The sequence below is a fragment of the Camelus bactrianus genome, chromosome 6 (genome assembly GCF_048773025.1).
Source record: "Camelus bactrianus isolate YW-2024 breed Bactrian camel chromosome 6, ASM4877302v1, whole genome shotgun sequence".
NCBI classification, from domain to species: domain Eukaryota; kingdom Metazoa; phylum Chordata; class Mammalia; order Artiodactyla; family Camelidae; genus Camelus; species Camelus bactrianus.
The window spans coordinates 41,775,527-41,797,611 of NC_133544.1; the positions used below are offsets into that span (position 1 = coordinate 41,775,527).

The 22,085-nt window shown below is 40.6% G+C and overlaps 1 long non-coding RNA gene and 1 pseudogene across 2 annotated transcripts in view; both read left to right on the top strand.

Annotated features, from left to right (window-relative positions):
* Nucleotides 1-22,085, top strand: part of LOC141577913 (uncharacterized) — a 99,602-nt gene that overhangs the window by 12,702 nt on the left and 64,815 nt on the right. For both annotated transcript variants that reach the window (XR_012507527.1, XR_012507526.1), the window contains exon 2: nucleotides 12,652-12,762. This is a non-coding gene — a long non-coding RNA (uncharacterized LOC141577913). The remainder of the gene's footprint in view (nucleotides 1-12,651; nucleotides 12,763-22,085) is intronic.
* Nucleotides 13,054-19,332, top strand: LOC105078485 (NADH dehydrogenase [ubiquinone] 1 beta subcomplex subunit 8, mitochondrial pseudogene; annotated as a pseudogene).

The window sequence follows — 22,085 nt, forward strand, 5'->3', positions numbered from 1 at the left end:
CTAAAGAACTAAGCTTTAATGGAGAGGAAGAACAACTCAACCAGGCACCAGGCTCTAACATAGCAGAGCCACAGATGAGGGATGGTGATAATTTGAACAACAACTGCAAAAAAATAATAAAAATATCAGCACTTAAGGAGATTCAAGTATAGCTCAAAAAAGATTTTCTGAAATTAAAAGCATGAATGTCAAGCACTGCTTAGTAGATGAACTGAAGGAAAAGTTGATTGCTTTTGAGACAGAGATGCTTGCTTTGACTGTCTGGTTGCTTATTCAAGAGTTCAGTTCCTTTGGGTGTTATGGTTGGAATGTTCATAGCTTCTTCCTGGACCCCATAATGCCTAAGAGATTTGCTTTTGGACCCTTTATTTAATGATTCTCTGTGTCTACCCAGGTATACTTTTCAAACTTACTTCCTTGTTTCTAGGATTTAGAAAACTTGGCACTCCACTGAAAACTTCCCTGCAGCATACATCAGCACACCGCTGCTCAGGGCTCAGCTGTCCCCCTACTGTGGTGTCGGGAATGCAGGTGCAAGACCCAGGAGGGCTTTGCTTGAGTTTCTTTTCCTTTCCCATGGCTGCATTCCAAAGGCCTCTTCCCATGCTTTGCCAGATACTTCACCTCCCTTTTCACTTCACAACTTTTCCATTAATATTAATAGTCCTTAATATTAGTAACTTGGAACCTACGTATATGTGATCCAAAATTTTAGAGTTCTAGAACTTATGCCTGTTTTTTTTTTTTTTTAATATATTCTGGTCCTTTTTTGAAGTTCTCTAGCCTATCATGTATTTTGTTGAACATTTTAATCACAGTTACTTTAAAGTCCAGGGCAGATCATTCTAATGTCTGAGTCATCTGGAAGTATATTTCTATTGTCTGCTTTTGCTCTTGGTCCTGCTTGATAATTAAAACAAATTTTTTAAAATTAAAATATAGTTGGATTACAATGTTGTGTTAATTTCTGGTGTATAGCATAGTGTTTCAATTATACACATATATATTCCTTTTCATATTCTTTTTCATTATAGGTTATTACAAGATATTGACTATAGTTCCCTGTGCTGTACATTAGGACCTTGTTGTTTATCTATTTTGTATAGTAGTTAGTATCTGAAAATCCCTCCACCTCCTTCACCCCACCGGTAGCAGTAAGTTTGTTTTCTATGTCTGTGAGTCTGTTTCTGTTTTGTAAATAAGTTTGTGTCACTTTTTTAGATTCCACATATGAGTGATACCATATGGTATTTTTCTTTCTCTTTCTGGCTTATTTCACTTAATATAACAATCTCCAGGTCCATGCAAATGGCATTATTTTATTCTTTTTAATGGCTGAGTAGTATTCCATTGCAGAAGCTATCACAACTTCTTTATCCAGTCATCTGTTGATGGACATTTAGGTTGTTTTCATGTCTTGGCTATTGTACGTAGTGTTACTATGAACACTGGGGTGTATGTATCTTTTCAAACTGCCTGATGATTTTTGATTAAATACTGGGCATTACATAAAAATACTATAGAGGTTTTAATGAAGTTACCTTTCTCCAGAGAGGGTCCATCTATCTTTTAGAGTATAACTAGATTGACAGCAAATTACCTTAATCCATTCAGAGACTGAGCTGACTTGAAGCTGGGTTGCAGTCTTTTTGAAGCAGCCTTGGCTGAGGGAGAGCGGTGGCTGAAATCTAGCCTCTAACTCTGCTCCTTAAGCTCTGAGCCCTATTGTGATATGCATTTGCGCAAAGAAAAGCGTATTCTTTTCAATTCATACAGGGGTATGCGTATAGGCTAAGTGGTTTCCCATTCTCATCCCTTCTCATTTCTGTTGCTTTTAGGGAAAATGGGAATGGAAATGAGCAGGTCTCTTATGGCAACCTCAGTTCTGGTTATGCACTTCCAAAATGTGTAGTTCTGAAATTCCAGAAAACTTATAAGGCAAATGAACTGAAAAGAGCAGCACTAGTCCATTAAAAAAAAAATGAATGTGATATCATGATACATTAAGCCTACATTTTAATAATGATTTTGTAAAACAAAACAAAAACATCATCCTGAGATGTTTATATGTCTAATTAATTCAAGGCAGTACTGAGAGGCAAGTAGCAAGACAAAGGGGCCGGAATATAGAATAGATGCTCTCTGAAGAGTGACAGACAAATTTTCTCCAAAATTCCACAAGCATGTTCAGTGACCATTTATAAACCTTCTTGGTTTTGGGATGATGGGAGCAAAAAGAGTAGGAAACTTAGTAAGTAGTTAGGACCTCTGCTAAAGCTAGAGACCAGGCTGCCTCATCTACTGTGGTCCTTGCAGCCTGGCCCTTAATAGACATATCCTTGTTTAGAATATTTCTTTACTTATTTAAATCACTTTATTTATAAACATTTGGGCCCCCAAACAAGTAACTCCTGCAGTACGTTTGAACTAAAGGAAGCGCAGCTGGAACTGACTCAAAACAACTTTGTAGTTATATAATATTTCCCATGAATTAGTAAATTAGGGTAAATGATATGAAACAGAAGGAGAACAATGCTGAAGCCTCTAGTGCCTTTTTCAGTTGTTTATCTTCTGGAGATATTTCTAGGTAGCATGTATACTTGTACATTTATGAAAGTTCACAGCAGTTTAAGGTAATTTATGAATTTCCTATTAGACATACCTAGATGTGAAAGGGGGAGATCTACAAAAAAGGCCTCTTTTGTAATTTTTTCTTCCTCCTTAATGTATGTGTCTGTATCCAGGGTTCTTGCTCTCTGCCCAGCTTCACTTCATTGGGATAGTCCCCTGATGGCTAAAGTCACTGTAAGCGGGCAAGTATGTGCTCCTTCACATTAGGCCCCTTCTATTCTTTTCTTTCTCAGCTGTGGCCTGTGGGTCTGGCATCTGAAAGGGAAAATGGAAAGCTCTAAGGGCAGCCCCCTTGACTCTCCAACTGTTCTATCTGAAAGTCAAGTTTATGGTAAAAGCTATATCCTGACTCTTTTAGGGCCCAAGATTTTAGAAATTCACAGGCCTTTTTCCCACAGAACTCCAGGCTCTAACATGAGTTTCAAAATCCTAAGTAGAAACTCCAAAGCCAGGCCTTACTTTCTTTGTTTCCTGGCTCTTAGTATTAGATCCCTTCCCTAAGGCAAAGGTAGAAAAGCCCCATCTGTTCCGGGGGATGGGCCACAAGTGCAAGGCTTCAGAAGAGTTGATACCATGTTAAATATTATAATAACTAAAAATATTTTTGTAACAACTAATACCCTTCATAATCTGACCAGGCCTGCTTTTCTTTTTTAACCTTATCACTTAATTCCTTCCTTCCCTCACTCCCCACCCCCTCCCCGGCCTGCCTGCCCCCTCATGGTTTATCCTGTGGTCAGCTGTACAGGACAGTTTTTTGTTTCCTAAGTGTGCTATGCACATTCATGCCTCTATTCTTTGCTCATGCTGACTCTGCCTAGAATGTTCTTTCACCCTCTTATCTCTCCACTGCTGAAAGCTTACTTATTCTTCAAGGCTCAGCTTGTACATGATTTCTTTGGAGAAACCTTCTGGCCTGTACTTGGGTTCTTCCTCTATGCTTTGCCAGCATGTAGTTCCTACTGTTTTTTGGGGTTTTTTTTCAAAGGGCTTGTATCATATCATTTATGGCCAACCCAATAACTGTGGGTCTTCCCAAATAGAAGTGACCCCCTAGAGAGATGGAACATTGTTATGGGCATCTTTGAATCCTTAGTGTCTAGCATAGTGACCAGCTTGTAGGAAGCATTCTGTAAATAGAGAATACTTAAGTAAATTAAAGTATGAATGGGGAAAAAAGTGGAGAAGTCTGGGGGAGGAACAAACTTAAATAAGGGGATGGTGATAACAAATTAGATTTCAGATGCATTGAATTTGAGGGGACATTCAGTTAAAGATTGTCCATCATATGAACTATCCCTGATATCCCTCCTGGAGTCACAATGTGTCCTGGAATGATGCTAATTGGACCTGTTTGCGGTTGGAACTGTGTCAGTTAGGTTGTGGCAGGAGAGAGATACTACACTTAAGTGGGAAAATTGAAGAGGGGCTAATGGACTATTTACAAAGATGTCAGGGGAAAATATCAGGGTTGTTGAAGCACATCCTAGCAGTACCTTTCCTAGTCCTGAAAAAGCAAGGAGTGGTTACTGGAATTTACAGTAATGGAGCTGGAGTTGTGCTTGTGGCTGTAGCTGTGGGAGAAGCTGCTGGAGAGAAGCTGTGGTCTTTGGTGGAGGGATGCAGCTGAGACAGGAGGGAAGCGGGCAGGGCACAACCATTGAAAGAATGACACTGCGATTAGCACGAAGATGGCAGAAGATTCAACTCCCATTAGACCCCGAGCTTCATTATACACTCGTTGTAGTGTGTTAGCATAGTGAATGGCACTCCCACAGTGCCATGACAGTTACGAGGCTGACCATAAGAGGTCAAAAAGTGAGTGATGGCGCAATTCCTGGGAATCCCAGCCCCTTCCCCAAAGTAGTTGGAATAACCCTCTCACTTGTTAGTGTAGAGGTTACTGAGCCCATAAAACTCACAACCCCATACCTCATGTCTCTCTCTCACCTTTCTGAGATGGCCTACCCTCTGTGTATGGAGTATGTATCTCTCTGAATAAATCTGCCTTTGCTTGCTCTTAAATTCTTTCCTACAAGAAGCCAAGGACCCTCACTTGGCAGGGCACGTTCCGGGGACTCATCTGAGACCTGGAACGTGGTCATCCTCTTGTGTCCAATTTTGCCTTTATCACAGCTGCTGCCAGCCTGCAGCCACACAGGAAGGAGCTGGAGGAATGAATATACTGTCTTTCTCTTTCCTATCTACCCCCAAACTCTTGCCATTCCTTCTTGTTGGCCTAACCCAACTGGAAATCAGTGGGTAAAGGATCCTGTTTAATATATCCATGAAGGTCAGCCTTCTGGGGGCATGAAACAGGCAGAAAAGTGTGGCGAGTGGATCTGGAGGGCACTCTGAGACCATCTGGCATGGAGGCTCTCTAAATCAGGTCACCACAGCTGCTTTGCAGCCCTTCTACATGCTATCCTTAATGGAGCTTGCATCTTGACTATAGGCCATTAATGCTTCCAGAGCTCAGGCTGGACAGACAAGGTGATTAACTACAAAGCAGGGATGCATTGTAATTGAGTACGGAAGCTAAAATTCAGAGCTGGCTAGAGAAACAATACCAAGCGTAAGTCTAGGAATGAGACCATCAGAGGAAGGGGGTGAAGGAGTTAGAATGAGAGCAGGAATAAGCAGGATGCAGAGGGCTGGAGGGCTGGAGGTGTCTGGTTCTGGGAGGAAGAACAAAGGAGATGAAGTTGACACAGGTGAGCTCCTACCCGAGCAGGCATTACAGCAGGGTGAAAAGAGGTGCGCGCCTGCTTGCTTCACTGTGCCAGGCCAGTCCCAACACGACTTTTGTTGACTTTCCTCTGATTGTTTCAAATAATTACCACAATTCTTAAGTTTCTACCTCGAGCTCAACCTACCTTTTTCAGCACTGGACTTGGCTTTTCCTTCACCAGCATGATTGAGGTCATTGGAAGTAGGCTTGCTCGACCTGCCCCCGCTACCTCACTTCCTGTCTTCCCTTCCTCTTGTCACAGAGAAAAAGTTATCTTTCCCCCTCTTTATGGCTCTCTGAGCCTTTCCCTGCATCCTTATTCTCTTTATCCCTGCCCCCCGCACCCCCCCATAAAAAAACTTTGGTACTTCAGCTGTCTTCTCTCTTGAACATTTCCCACTAACTTTCCTCTATGTGAGTTAGTCAGCCTGAAAAACAAAATCATAAACTGATCACTCTTTTCCAGCTACTGTCCTCTCTCTTCTCACCTTGGGCACCAAAATCTTAGAAAAAGTAGTTTAAGGTCGTTGCTTCCCAGTCCTACCACCTATTCCCTCTTTATGCCCCCGCGTATGGGCTTCTTTGACCCTGCTCTGCTGAACACGTGCTCTTGAAGTCTCCAGGGACCAGTTAATCATCAAGTCAAAAATAATGTTTTCTCAGCCAGGGGCTGTGGGTTTTCTCAGAGATTTATAATCGTAAGCAGTCTTTGCCTTCTTAAAACTCCTCTCTCCATGTCCATGACCTCGTATTCTCCTGGATCTCTACCCATTTCTCCCACAGTCCCTCCACCTTCTCCCCCAACATTGGGCAGGGTGCAGCTCTGAGATCAGACTTCCTGGGTTCAAATCCTGACTCAGGCACTTCCTATCTGTGCAGTGTCAGGCAATCATTGGAGCCTGCTGTACCTTGGTTTCCTCATCTGTTAAACAGAAATGGGAATGACCCAATTAAATGCCCCCTTTTCTGTGAGGTGCTCCCAGGTCCCTCAGGCCAAAGCTGATTTCTCCTCCAGGGAAGTCCTCCTCTTTCTCTCATTCTCCTGGCATATTCTGCCTTTTATAATAATTATTCAATTCTATGATTCATCTCTCTTACAATATTTTAAGTTCTTTGATCACCTAGGAAGTGTTGAGTAGTAGGTGGTCATGAATACAGTAATATGGGGCCAGGTATTCTAATCCAGTTAGGAAACTATCATGTTAGATTCAGTGGAAATACCTTTATAAAAAATATAGATGATCTCAAGAGAACACTGAACAGAGTTCACTTAGATGATTCTGAAATAAGGCTACATGGGAAAAGCAAAAGAATAAGCACATGGATTCTTCTTATTTTTTTTTTTCCTTTGTATGGAAAGTTTTAATGAGTTGTGAGCCATTGACCATTACAGACCTTAAACTTTAATATTTCTTCTTTCCTATGTAAAACCAGATAATTAAACCAGCTTATCTCGTTTGACAGAAGATCACAATATGAATCAGAGTAATAGTAATGTTTCCTTACCCATCTGCATGCTTCACTAAAGTTAAGAACCAAAGCGAGTGCTCCTGGTTTTCCAAGTCAACAAAGCAAATTCAATCACACATTCTTTCCTGATCATAGTTTCAGCTGAAATACAATACAACCTTCCATAGCATTTTTTATCCATAGTACCAGCACTTTCACGTTATTTTCTTCTTTACTGTCACTATCCTTGTGAGGTAGTAAAGGGAGGGAACAAGGAATTTTTTTTTTTCAGATGAGAAAACTTAAGCTGAATTTAGATCAGTGGTTCTCGATCTTAGCAGCATATTGAACTCACCTTAACAAGTTTTTAAAAGTCCTAATGGCCATGTTATATCCCAGATCAACATCAGAATCTTAAGGTGGGGATTCTTCATATGTTTTTAATGAATACAAAACACTGGAAAAATATATAGAAAACTGGAAACCTCAGAAAAGCTATTTGATTTTAACATGCACAGGAATGAATTGCTGAGTTGAAGTTGTTTAGGGAACTGATCAAGTGAAAAAGGAACATTTATCTATTCAGTCCATGCCTGTCCTCAGAAGCTCAGGAAACAACTGAGAGAGTTTGAATTTGGCTCACTAGGAGAGAAGGAAAGAGGGATAATGGTACAAACCTTGCTCACAGTGGGTCTTTGTTAAATATGAGTGAACAAATGAATTAAGAAATGAATTGTCAGGGTAAAATCTTATTGCTTTAAGATCACCATATTCAACAAGAGTCGGTTGAATTTGATTCATTTACCTATGTGGCTTTGACAGTGAACTCTTTTCACTCTGCAAATATTTGTCACTGATGCACATTTTCTCCTCAATGTTCCCTTTTTTTCCTGGGTCCTTTCAAGATACTGCCAGAATCTTCTTCCTGTTTCTCTGGGTACCCATTCTCAGTTTCTCTCCCTCAGCATTTCATTCTTGGAGTGTGTCTCTTCTTTTGCTCTCTATATCCTCTCTACATGATCCATCCATCCACGGCCATGATCTCAGCTCTTCTTCTTATGCTGATAACTCTCAAATATGCATTTCCAGGCTGAAGACGCACATATCCAACCAACTACTTGGAGCCTTCACATCTCACTTGTCAGGCTGAGCTGAACTCATTGGCTTCTACCAACTAGCATGTGACTGAGATATGTGAACCTCTTAGCTCGCTATTAATTTGTCCCTCCACATCACCTTTTCAGTAAAATTTATAACATGTAACATATTTGTTTCAGGTGTGCAACATAATGATTTGTATATGTTGCAAAATGATCACTACAGTAAGTTTAGTTAACACCCTCAACCTTTATTTAGAAGAGAGGGTGAGAGCTTTTGAACGGGAGGATAGAGAATGAGTTGTTAGTGCTTGAAAACCCCAGCTTCTCTTCTGTTTTCCTGACCAAATCAGCTTGGTCCCAAACTTGGATATCCTATTAAGAAAAACAAAACCCACGTGGCTAATCAGAACCTCCCTCCTTAGGGGGTCAGTCTAGTGAGTTGTCACCTTTACTAGGAGTTTATCAGAGTATCCTGTACAACTACATGTAGTAATCTCTTTGATAGAGGTTCTGAGGACAGTTTCCTCCATCTCCTTGTATTTCTAGTGATGTTTAAGTCATAGATAAGTCCTCCAGGAAGACACCCACCTCTTATGGCTCTGCCCTAACTCAAGGCTCACTTTCCTGCAGAATTAGCAATCTACATAAATGGTACCACATCTCATATTTTCCCAAGCCAGAACACCAGGTAGCATCCTTATGTCTCCTTTCTCTTACTCAATCACCAAGTCAGATCTGCTTCTTAATTTCTAAAATTAGTCAGCTTTCTTATTTCAAATAATTTATCCATTGAGTCGCTCCAGTTCTTGTGCAGAGAGTGATAACATCTGTGCATAATGACAGTTCTGTTTCCCTCCAATCAGTATGCCTTTTTATCTTTTCCTCGGACATCTAGTAAAATGTTAAATGGAAGTAGTGATAGCAAGCATCTAGTTTCCTTTTTGAAACCGGAAAGATTTCCAATGATTCATCATTGAGTATAATGTTTGTGCTAGGTTTTTCGTAGATCCTCTTTATTAAGTAAGGAAATTGCCGTGTATTTTTAGCCTGCCAAGAAATTTTATAAAAAGCCATACATCTTTTATCAAGTATTTTCCCTAAATATCTTGCAAAGATCATATTTTTTGACCCACATAAATTGGAAAGAATCATGCTTCTCTATTCACTCAGAGGCTGTTATGCATTTTTCTTTTGTCATACTGTCTAGGTTTAGTACCAAGCATTTACTTGCCTCATAACTTGAAGTGGGCAAGTTGACCCTCTTTTTTGACTTGCTGGAACAAGTTTGTAAAAGGTTGAGATTATGTGTTTCTTAAGGTTTTGCTAGAACTCACCTATAAAACTGACTGGACCTAATGTTTGTTTGTTTCACTTTATTTTTGGAAGGTAGATTTTAATTTCCTTGAATAGCTATGGGCCTATTCAGGGTTACTTCGTGAGTCTGCTCTGACCAGTTTTCATAGAAATTGCTCCTGAATCCAAGTTTTCAAATTTATAAAGATAAAATTTTTCTTAGTGGCTTTCTCTCTCTGAATGTGATGCAACTGACTTCTTTAACTGCTCAGTACTCTTCAAAAGTGTCAGGGTCAGAAAAGACATGGAAAGACTAAGGAAATATCACAGATTGGAGGAGACTGAGGGAAAAATAACAGCTAAATGCAGTTTGGGGGCCTTGATAGGCTCCTGGAACAGAAAAAGAACATTAGTGGCAAAACAAATGAGATTTGAATAAGGTCTGCAGTTCAGTTAATAGTATTGTGCCATCGGTAATTTCTCATTTTTGATCATTATACTATGGTTATGTAACTTGAGGAGAAGCTGAGTGAACTTTACTGTAAGTCTAAAGTTAGTTTACAGTAAAAAGTTTTTTTAAAAAAAGATCGTTCTGGTAACTGTGTAGAAAATAGATTGGGGATGGCGACAGACTGGACACACGGAATGTATGTAGCAGTTCAGGAAAGGTGGTTTGGGAGAGTAAGAATGGTAGCAGGAAAGCTGAGAAGTGGTTCATTAGTTTGTAAAACTACCATGTCTGTACCTCTGTCTCATTTTTTGATTCCTTATATTGTTTATTTTACTGTCTCCCTTTTTAAATAAATAAATCTTACTAAAGTTTCATTGACTCTAATAGCCTTTTCAAGGAACTAACTTTTGAAAAAATTTCTTCTAAGTTTTTTCTTTGTTCTCTAGTACATTCTTTTCTGTTCTTTATTTGCTCAGTAGATAGTTGTTGAGCTCTTATTATATTCCTGGCATTTACCAGGCACTAGAAATAAATTAGTGAACAAAACTGACCGAGATTCCTGTCATCAAACCCATCAAGTCTTCAAGCAGCAGTGCCTAGTAAGAAGGAAATGGGACATCTGGGATCAAGTCCAGCTAGGACCAGAGGTCATGAATCAGCTGCCTGAGCGGATCCTCCAGAGCCCCATGCCCCCCCCCCCCCCCGCAGCTGCACCAGTGCTCCTGCCCCAGGTTATACTGGTGGCTCTATGGAGAGAGCCTCATCACCAGCCAAAAGAGGAGGCATAATCCCAGGCTTGCTTTACAGGTGAATTGGCTTGGAATATTGTGTTAACTGGAAATTATAGCCACATTCAGGAGTGGCCTTGAAAGACAGTGCAGTGAAAATCTGCCCAGTGGCTGGAACTATGAGAGGTGCATCTGATCATCTACTTTGTGCTGAACTGGCCCGAGTTGAAGATGCACAGACACTCCTGTGCAGTGGCCAATGGCCTGGCTGTTTGGACAGGAAAGGTACTGGAACATCAGACACAAGGAAAGCTGGTGTAGAGATGTATGGATGGACTGATGGTAGTGGGCATAAAATGTGATAATCTTTGTGTCACATGTAACGCCCACCAGAAAGCATCCACCAAGGAGGAGACTCAGAGCAACCAAGCAGACAGATTGACACAGCCAGTTGGCATTAGGCAGCCTTCACCTTCAGCCACCGTGGAACTGGCATGATGTGCACATGAGTGGAGTGGCCACAGTGATCGAGATGGAGGCTACTGACCTGATTTAGCCTCTGCAACCTCGGAAAGTCTGACCTGCTAGTGATAGAGAACAGTAGTGAGCGCCTGGCCACAGTACTATTCCTTGAGCAGCCCAGTCAGCCACCTGGTGCAAGTCAGTTACTCTAGGCTCCCTTCATCCTGGAAGGATCAGCAATTGGTTTTCACAGGGATAGATGCTTCCTCTGCACAGGCTTTGCCTTTCCTGCCCATGGAGCGAGACTCAGCCAGCAGCATCATCTAGGCACTTACAGAATGTTCCGTCTACAGGCATGGGATCCCACACAGCATAGGGGACTCAGTTCACAGTAAAGGACAAGTAGGAGTAAAGCCATACCCGTGGGATCCATTTCTTGTACCCAGGGCCAAGCAGGCAAGAAAAGGTGCCGCTGTCTCGGCGGGCGGTAGAGCTTCTGTTACACGAACAGGCAAGAGGAATATGTGTGGCTTTAGATGATCCACTAGAGAGCCCCTGGGCGCTCCCCTGCTCTTTGTAACTGTGGGCGGACACGTGCAGCAATCCCAAGCTGGGAAGATGCCTCAGGAATGAAGGTTTGGGTCACACCACCAGAAGAGCCACCAAGACCTGCTGAGGTGATAGCTGAAGGTGAGGGAAATTTAGACTGGTTAATGGAGGAAGGAGATCATGAGTGCCAGTTATGGCCCAGTAGCAACTCCAACAATTCCCCCTCCTCTAAGTCTTCTCTTAAGACTGGGAAACAACCTTAGTGTCCATTGACAGATGAATAAAGAAGATGTGATGCGTATGTGTGTGTGTGTATATATATATATATACACACACACACATACATATACATATACATATATACACACACACACAGTGGAATATTAGCTATAAAATGAATAAAATAATGCCAGTTGCAGCAACATGGATGGACCTAGAGATGATCATATTAAGTGAGGTAAGTCAGAGAAAGACAAATATCATAGGATATCTCTTATATGTGGAACTAAAAAAAATGATACAAATTTTATCTACAAACTGGAAATAGACTCATGGACAAAGAAAACAAACTATAGTTACCAAAGGAGAAAGGAGGGGAAGGGATAAATTAGAAGTTTGGGATTAACAGGTACACACTATTATATATAAAATAGATAAACAACAAGGACCTATTGTATGTATAGCCCAGGGAACTGTATTCAATTTCTTGTAATAAGCTATAATGGAAAAGAATCTGTATATATATACACACACACATATGTATGTATATGTGTAACTGAATTGCCTTGCTGTATACCTGAAACTAACATTGTAAATCAACTACACTTCAATAAAAACAAAACAAACCCCAAAATCTTAAATTTAAAAAACGAACAGAAAGACTAGGGGCCACGGGAACCATGGAAGAGCTGCTCCCCGAACTTATGTGGAAAAGTAGATTTATGCAGCTTAAGGGGTGGACTTAAGCTGCCGTGGGAATGGGCCACTCAGATCTCCAGCTGTGGGGAGTGTAACTGACTAACACCCCTTTATATCCACCACCATGTTCACACAGAGGCCTTGTTTCCCCTGGGCTATTCCAGCTGCCATGGAGTGCAAGTGGGTACTAGTGCAGACCCATTCCTGTAGGTCATGGACTAACTAATGGGCAACTTTGGCTCAAGGACTCCCCATCAACCTGGTCAAACTTTCTTGGAACTGTGCTGCAGTTTGAGACTCTTCCCACTCAAACCCCCTCCCTTCCTCCTCTTCTCATAGGTGTCATCCTGATCTGAAGCGTCTCAGCCTACTCCTGCTTCCTTTATGCTTCAAAACCTATAAATCTCTTACTCATCTAATCCCACCCTGGCATCTGCTTCTTGGAGGACCGTAAGTAACACTTGGTATTTGAGGCTCTAAGACTGGGTGAGATGGTCAAGGTTGTGAGTACAGATAGAAATCAGAAGGGAACTGAGCCCTGGGGCTCTCCAGCATTGAATGAAAAGAGAAGAGAAAATTAACAAAGGAGACTAAGAAGGGGTAGCTGACAAAAAAGAGGAAACACCAAGAGCAAATGGTGTTCTTGGAACGAAGTAAAGGAAGTGTACTAAGAAAAGAAATGATTGACCGCATCAGGGATGCTGCCAGATCATGTAAACTAAGGATCAGGGATTTCACGAGATGAAGCTCATTGGTGACTTTGACAAGAGCAGTTTTAGTGAGGGGCGTGGATGACGCCTGATTGAGGTGTGTTAAAGGGATAATACAAAAACCACTTCATGTTTTTGTACCCGGGATTTTTTTAAGGAATCAGAGGTGCTAAGTATAGGCAACTTTATTGAGGAGATGTATTGCAAAAAGGAACTGAGAAATGGGGCAGTCACTGGCAGGAGCACTGAGGTCAACAAAAGTATTCTTAAGATGTTTGAGATAACAGTATATTGGTATGCTGATAGGAGAGACCCAGGAAAGATTAAAATTTGATGACGTCAGCAGAGAGTGGAGCCCAGCTGGAGTGCTTGTTGAGTAGGTGAGAAAGGATGAGGTCACTGAGCGAGGAGCTCTTCAAAGAGTCTTCTCTCCAATTCCCTGCTTCTCCCAGGCCCAGGCCTCACCCGGGGACAGTTAAACTCAAGTCCCTGAGAAAGGACAGAATTTCCCACCCTTCCACAGAGAGCATTGCATCAGCTCAGGCAGTCACCACTACAATTTTCAGTTTGTATTTGGTATCTAGCTTTCATAAAGCTAAGGCTTTTGTAATTTTTGACTATCCTTTGAAACATTTAAAAACTAGCTATTTCATGTTTTTGTATCTGGAAATTTTTCTGGCTGTCCCAGTCTACCATCTTTCTGGAAACGGGAATCTCAGAAGTGATTTCTTTCTCAAATACAGATCTGATCAGGGTACATCTTTTTTTTTTTTTTAAATTGAGTTATAGTCAGTCTACAATGCCATGTCAATTGCTGGTGTACAACACAATTTTTCAGTCATACATGAACATACATACACTCATCCCCACATTCTTTTTCACCATGAGCTACTACAAGATCTTGAATAGATTTCCCTGTGCTATACAGGATAAACTTACTTACCTATTCTATATATGTATTTTTTAAACTTTTTTATTGAGTTATAGTCAGTTTACAATGTATATATCTGTCAGTATATATAAATCTCGAACTCCCAGTCTGTCCCTACCCACCCCCTTCCCCCTCGCAGCCACAAGTTTGTATTCTATGTCCGTGAGTCTGTTTCTGTTTTATATTTAATTTCATTTGTCTTCTTCTTCTTCTTTTTTTTAGATTCCACATATGAGTGATATCATATATTTTTCTTTCTCTTTCTGGCTAACTTCATTTAGAATGACATTCTTCAGGGACATCCATGTTGCTGCAAATGGCATTATGTTGTCATTTTTATGGCTGAATAGTATTCCATTGTATAAATATACCACAGCTTCTTTATCCAATCATCTGCCGATGGACATTTAGGTTGTTTCCATGTCTTGGGTATTGTAAATAGTGCTGCTATGAACATTGGGGTGCAGGTGTCTTTCTGAATTAGGGTTCCTTCTGAATTTATGCCCAGGAGTGGGATTGCTGGGTCATATAGTAAGTCTGTTTTTAGTCTTTTGAGGAATCTCCATACTGTTTTCCACAATGGCTGCACCAAACTGCATTCCCACCAACAGTGTAGGAGGGTTCCCTTTTCTCCACACCCTCTCCAGCATTTATCATTTGTAGACTTTTGAATGATGGCCATTCTGACTAGTGTGAGGTATCCCTCATTGTAGTTTTGATTAGCATTTCTCTGATCAGGGTACATCTTTGATGGTTTACAGTTACCATCGCAATAAGATCCAGGCTTCTTATGATGACGTATCAGACCTGTTTCTTTCCTTTCTGGCTCCTGGCTGTCCATCTCTTGTAGCCTCAGGAAACACGAATAGTTCCTAAGACTCACCGTGCTTTTCAGTGTCCCCTTGTCTTTGCATATGTTGCTCTCTTCCCTGGAGAGGCATCCCTCCTTCATAAATCTAAAACTTGCTTACCCTTTGAGACCCATTCAGGAGCTGATGCCTATGAGAAATCTTTCCAACTCCCCTTATCCCCAAGGCTAGTTTATTTATTTTTTGTGTATGTGTTAATCATATGTTTATTTTTATAAATTACAGAGTTTGATATCTAGCAGACATACTGTCAGGCATCTTCTCTTCTGGTATGAGAATTCCCAAGGCTAGTTTAAATACTTGTCTCCTTTGCTCCCCCAGCTGGTGCTTAGCTCTGGGAAAGCTTTTCACCTTGAGTATCATTGGCTGTTTACTTCTTGGTTTCCTCTTTCCAGTTAGTTTGTGGAATAAGGTTTTCTGTAGAAGTCATGTAAGTTCTCAAAATAGATTTAAATCACTGGAGAGGGAAATGGATCTTAATAATTTATTTCTATAAAAATATGTTTTATTGATTGCTAAAACCTTTATACAGTATTGACACAGCTCAGAGAAATAAAGACTTAGAATTTCAGATCTGGAAAGAATCTGATCTAAGACTGTTAGAATTTCAGATCTGGAAAGAACTAATCTAGAGATTACTTAATCCATCTCCTTTACTCTCTGGATAAAATAATGTATCTTTCTTTGTACCAATTTATGTGTCAACCCCTAGTACATTAGAATGCGTCTTTCTACCCACTCATTCTCCCTAGCTTGGTGTCTTTAGCATCTTATATCTTTGACAGTATATTGGGTATATTTGTGTATATTTATAAGCAATTTATCTTCCTTCATTTGTGAAATGTCTGTTCATATCCTTCTCCCAGTTTTCATTAGGATGTTGATATTTTTCGTATTTATTTTTAAGTGCATTTTATAAGTAAAGGTATTAGCCCTTTATTTCTCATATACATTGCAAAGGTTTTTCTAGATTTTTTTAACTTCCTTTAGAATGTCTTCTTCTGTAACAGTGGTCAAATACATCAGTTTTCCTTTCTAGTTTCTGACCTTGGTGCCATTCTAGGAATGACCTTCTTCACTCGAAGATTACAAAACTGCTCTGCATTTAACATAGTACATTTTAAAATTATTTTTTTACATTTCAGATTTTAGTCCACCTAATTTTTTTAATGATGTGAGAAAGCAGTCTAACTTTACTTTTTCTCATATTTTTTAGTGAATTGCTCCAATACCCTTTCTCCAGTTTTAAATATTACTGATTCAAAATGAAGGCTCTAGCGTATTTTCATTAAGAGTGTAGAGTTGAGGGGGGCAGAGTGGTCTAGATTTGCTTGTTGAAGGCCAGCGCTACCTCTTCCCTGCTGTTGTGAAGATTTATGGAAACAGTTAATGTGTGGCACTGGCACCAAGGGGGAACTGACTAATATCATTGATTGGGCACCATTATGACTTAGTAGTAGTAACAGCATTAATGGATTTTTTTTTGGACTCTATTTTGTGCTGTTGATCTGTTCATCTTTACCTGTGCCAGAATTGTACTGCTTTAATTTCCTGTGGTTTTATAGAATATTTTAATATCTAATAGGTAAAAATCCCCTGTGTGGATTTTAACTTTTTGTAAATAATTTTTAACATCTCTTTTATTGCACATGTAATAGTGCTTTTCATTGCTCCCTTTTCCCAAGTCATTAGTTACTATAAAAAGCATCTTAGTGCTTTTTAGTATTTTTGGATTTAGTATGTAGGATTTTAATACTCAGAATGTAACTCTAATTCAGAATTTTAAGAAAAGATTGCAGACAATGGATTTAATAAGAAAAAGTTGAATGATTTAGAGTTATTTGGATTGGCTTGATGTACCATGAAGAAGAAATCGATGTATTTTCCATTGCTTCTGAGAACCAAATGAGGAAATAGGTTTAAACTGCAACATGGGTTTCAGTTAAACAAAATCAAAAAAAAATTTTTAAACTATAAGTCCGGCTAGGAAGTGAAGCATAATTCCAAAGAAAATATTAAATACTATTCCAGGATTTTAAAATGTTGTATATTCTCTCTCTCTCTGTCTCTCTCCCCACTACCCCACCCCCTTGACTCTTGTCTTGCTGAGGGGAAGGGAACAAACCCCTGCTGATGGCTTGGGGGCTTTTTTACTTTATGATCACATGAATGTTAACTTTTAATGCAAGCTAACCTGCATTTTGGGGACTTTCCATGCATGTCAGGAACCAAAGTACTACCATCCTCATCAGCGAATTTTGTTTAACCGTAGTTTTCCACAATAATATACATTTCTTAACACATTTGTTTTTCTTTGTTTTAATCAGCTTCTCTTGGCTTGTCATTGGTATTTCAAGCATACTACTGAGTCATTTTCTCTTAAAACAAGGCTTTTCCCTTGTTTATATTCCGCACACAAGCTGTGGGGCAGGGAGTGGCAGGAAATGGTTCCTCACTAACCATTATCACTTCGTGCTCTGCCATTTCTTTTGCTGTGTGTTTTTTTTTTAATTCACACACAGTCACTCTATTAATGCTCTTCTGAGCCTAATGCACTTTACTTATGCTGCTTTACATTTGGGGAAACTGCAAAATGCCACCAATGAGCTGGAAACAGAGGAATAATGGAGACTTAGAGGACAGCAGTTTCTGGAAAGTTCTTAGTTTCCGGTAACTTCACTGCTTTGGAATAGCACCAACCAACCAAATGTTATCTAGAGTTAGTCTTACAGTGGGTATTGTGTGAGATTCAAAAGAAATATTTATTAATTTAGTTATTCATTCATCATTTAGCAACTATTTTTTTTTTCTTTTTGAGAGCCACCTGTTAAGTGCAGGGTACATACTGAAAAGAAACTACACATAAAGTTTTCAGTCTAGCAGGGTTAGCAGACGTAAATGTTATGAGTGCTGTGAAAAAAAAAAAGAGGTGTCAAATTTATTTATTCAACCACACATCTCTTGACCCCCTCTTGCTTTGTGCAAAGCACTGGTGTTAACATAAATCTGGATGTGGATCGGCAGGGGCTTCCAGCGAGAGGAGTTGAGTGCCAGCTAAAGTGTAGCGAATTTCTGAAGTTGTAGGTAAATGAGTTGCCTTTCTGGTTGGTGCATGAGCCAAATATCACCAAGGAGGCAATGGCAGACATTTCCCTCCTGTCTTCCTACTGCCTGCTACCTTGAGAGCTGTATATCACATGGACTGTCATTTCAAGGGGGGCAGTAGGAGCAGCTAGGGAAGCCACCTCAAGCTGGAAGGTAGGGAAGTCAGCTGAAGGGCCTGCAGTGGCAGTGGAGGGAGAAGGAGTCAGAGAGAGAAATCCTCCAGGATTTCTGAACAGGCCACAGAACGTTCTGAACAGGCCTGTGTGGGGGATAAGTGTAGGTCTCTATAGCCATGTTTGCCCCCTGTGCTGTGAAAGTGGGAGTTTTGATCCAACTTAGGTCTAAGCCCTAAATCTCAAGAACCATGCTTTCCCTCCCCTCAACCAACCATTCACCCAATCAGCCGTCAAATCAACCAACCCAAAACTGACATTTCTCACATTGACTGGCCTTTCACCTGGAGCTCTTCCTCCATTTTTCTCCCCTTCTGATTTATTTTCAACCTTGGATGCACATCGGAATTATCTGAGGAGTGTTTGAAAATACAGATGCTTGACTTCCATCCCCAGAGATTCTGATCAAAATGGTCTGAAATACGGCCTGAGCATCAAAATTTTTAAAAGCTCCCCAAGTAATTCTAATGTACTAACAAGGCTGAGACTCATTAGCCTTAAAAATAATGTCATCAATGCAGCATCTAATTCACTAAAGGAAAGAGAGCAGTGCTAATCGTGCTCATCTATTGGTTAGGGAAAAAACTGAAAACTTAAACTTTAAAACCACAAGGTTTTAAATAAATATTTTGTTTAGAATGTCTATAAAGAGTTCCCAGGGAAGAAAATGAAGATAGCAGTGGCTGGGAAGTGGTCCTAAGAGACCAGGGGCTGCAAAGAGCAGGCTGAAATGTGGTGCAGCTTGTTTATGGACAGCCTCCCACATTAGGAAGGACATGCTCCCAGGGCCCTATTCTAAGATCCCAAAAGAACGGTCTGCCACTGCCAAGAAGTATAATATGCGGGTGGAAGACTATGAGCTGTAGTTGGATGATGGCATGGGGTATGGCAACCACCCGAAGCTCCCAGACAGCTCCCAGCAGGAGAGGGCTCCATGGTACGATGGGGACTGTCCAGTCCTGAGGTTGAACTGGGGTGAACCGAGGCAGTGGGACCTGGAGATGTATATCAGGAACCGTGTGGACACGTCTCCCAAGCCTGTTTCTTGGAATCTCGCATGTATGCAGCTCTTCGGCTTCGGAACCTTTACGTGATTCATGTTTTCGGTAGGGGAGAGTTACCCCACCTACCAGCCTGGGGGGCCAAGGCAGCATCCTTATACTAATCTGTGCCTGAAGGGAGTCCACGACCCCACCTAGGAACCTGTGCTGCTGGCTTACTGTGAGATCTGAGGGCCTTTGTGGGCTCTGTCATCCCTAGACACTTCCCCTTAATGAAATCCTGAGTGAAACTTAGTGCTGTGGAAAAAGAAAAGAAAAGAAAAAGGGAAAAGAGTTTCCAATCCAATTATGGAGCAGTCTTGTAGAAACCCAAATCTAGAAGGAAGCAGTACCATGTTAACTCTGTGGTAGTGTTGTGGACTGAATGTTTGTGTCCCTTGAAAATTCGTATGTTGAAATCCTAACTCCTAACCTCAGGAGGGGGGCCTTTGAGAGGTACTCAGTTCATGAGGGTGGAGGCTTCACGAATGGGATTACTGCTTTTAGGAGAGAGACCCCAGAGAGCTATCTTTCCCTCTTTCTACCATGTGAGGATGCAGTGAGAGGATGGCAGTCTGCAGCCCAGAGAGGACCCTCATTAATATCTAGTTGGCTGCAGGAGCTGTTTGTTGCTTAAGCCACCAGGTCTGTAGCATTTTTGTTCTAGCAGCCCATGCTGACTAAGACAGGATGTGACAATTAATCAACGAAGTTGGCATAAGGGAAGGTGAAGAATTAGAAACAAGCATTACCATGTTGGATTTATCAGGAAAAATGCACATTTGGAGAATGCTTGCCCAGGCTTTTATAAGAAATATTATATGATTTAATCAGTTTCTTCATTTGGGCATCTGGACAAGGAATGGTTTAATGAATGATTTACTGAACAGTGATAGAGAGACAGTTCTATGAGGAGTTGACTGCCTTCTTTAGGTATCTGAAAGATTGCATCATAGAATGAAGATTAGATTTATTCTTTGGAGCCAGAGGGAAGTATAAGGATCAAAAAGGAAATGCCGTATGGAAGCGTATTCCCAGTCAACATAAGGGGAGAGATGTTACCTTTTCAAAACAATGCCCAGTAGTGGAGTGGACAGCCCCAGGAGGTAGAGATTCTTGACTCAGGAAATGTTAAATCAAAGATGGAAAAGTCCTTTGGTGGTTATTCCATATGTGAGAAATGTGCATATATTAGAGAGGTGGTAGGAAGGGAGAGTCCTGGCCTCCATAAGCCAAAATGAGGTGAATGCTCATGTTTAAACATGGACATATGTATAACACATGTTTACCAGTACTTACAAAAAAATAGAACTTAGATTTTTCTTCATTAAAAAAAATCCCCTGAAGTGAGAAAACAGAATGCAGCCAAGGTTGAGGGTTGGATGCCATAAAAGTCAGGACATGGGTCAACTTCCTCCACATCTCCATTCCTTACACTGCTCAGTGTCACTTGGAACAAGTGGCCTGCTATAGGGTGGGTAATCTACCAGGTTCATACAGAGGAGGAGCTTGGGTCAGCCATCAAAAGACCCAGGCAAAATGCAATGTGTGAACCCTGCTCCTTGACCCTTGAGTCTCCAAATGATCATGCTGCCTTCCTCTGTCTAAACCTGACCCTCACCTTCAGGTCTGGTTCTGCTGCAGAAGGACATCTGTGTTAAGTCCATTACTCTGGCCCTCCCCTCTCCAAATTCCTCTCCACCAGATTCCCTCCCAAACTTTCCAGTCTGCTTCATCTCCAAAGATAATGATCTGAGAAATTTGTATTAGTGTTTTAAGTGACCTTTGTCTGGCCTATCCTTAGGAAACAAGGATGTCAGTGGAGGTGGTTTGGGATATGTTCAGTGGGTCTGGAGGGCAGAGGTTGTGAGCATACCTTTTTCTTGTCCTCAGCCCTAGGGCCAGGCCACCCTGAAGCCCATTTACAAGATTGCTAAATTTTGATTAGATTTATGGGCATAGAGATAAAAAGCGCTGTCCTTCTTAGCCATGGATTTCTTTCTTTCACAAAACTGGGCAAGTTATAGACATTGTTTCTGTGTTGTATCAGGAAAAATAACTAACATTTATGAAAACAATTCCCACAGAAAGTTTGTCTCTAGCTTGAAAGAGAAAGTAAAAAATGGCACATCTTCTAAGTCGCAGAAGGAATATTTGTGTTCATAGATGGATATCATCTGTTTCCTGTAATGAACACTCACCCGTGCAACACCCAGAGGCCTTAAGGTTTCTTAAGAATTTTATTTCAGTGGAGTACCATAAAAGAATCAAGCTGGGAGTTTTTTTTCTTGAGAAAAAAGTAGCAATAGATTTTCTTCTGTCTGGGAAAATTGTTTCGCTCTTGCTTTTTAAATTGAAATATAGTCAGTTTACAATGTCGTGTCAGTTTCTGGTGTACAACATAATGTTTCGGTCATACATATACATACATATATTCGTTTTCATATTCTTTTTCATTATAGGTTACTACAAGATACTGAATAGAGTTCCCTGTGCTCTACAGTAGCACCATGTTGTTTATCTATTTTATATATAGTAGTTAGTATCTGCAAATCTCAAACTCCCAGTTTATCCCTTCCCACCCTCTTCCCCCCTGGTTGCCATGTTTGTTTTCTATATCTGTGAATCTGTTTCTGTTTTGTAAATAAGTTCATTTGTGTCCTTTTTTTTTTTTTTTTAGATTTCACATGTGTGTGATATCATATGGTATTTTTTTTTCTCTTTCTGGTTACTTCACTTAGAATGACAATCTCCAGGTCCACCCATATTGCTGTAAATGGCATTATTTTATTCTGTTTTGTGGCTGAGTAGTATTCCACTGTAGAAGATACCACAACTTCTTTATCTGTTGATGGGCATTTAGGTTGTTTGCATGTCCTGGCTATTGTAAACACTGCTGCTATGAACATTGGGGTGTGTGTATGTTTTTGAATTAGAGTTCCCTG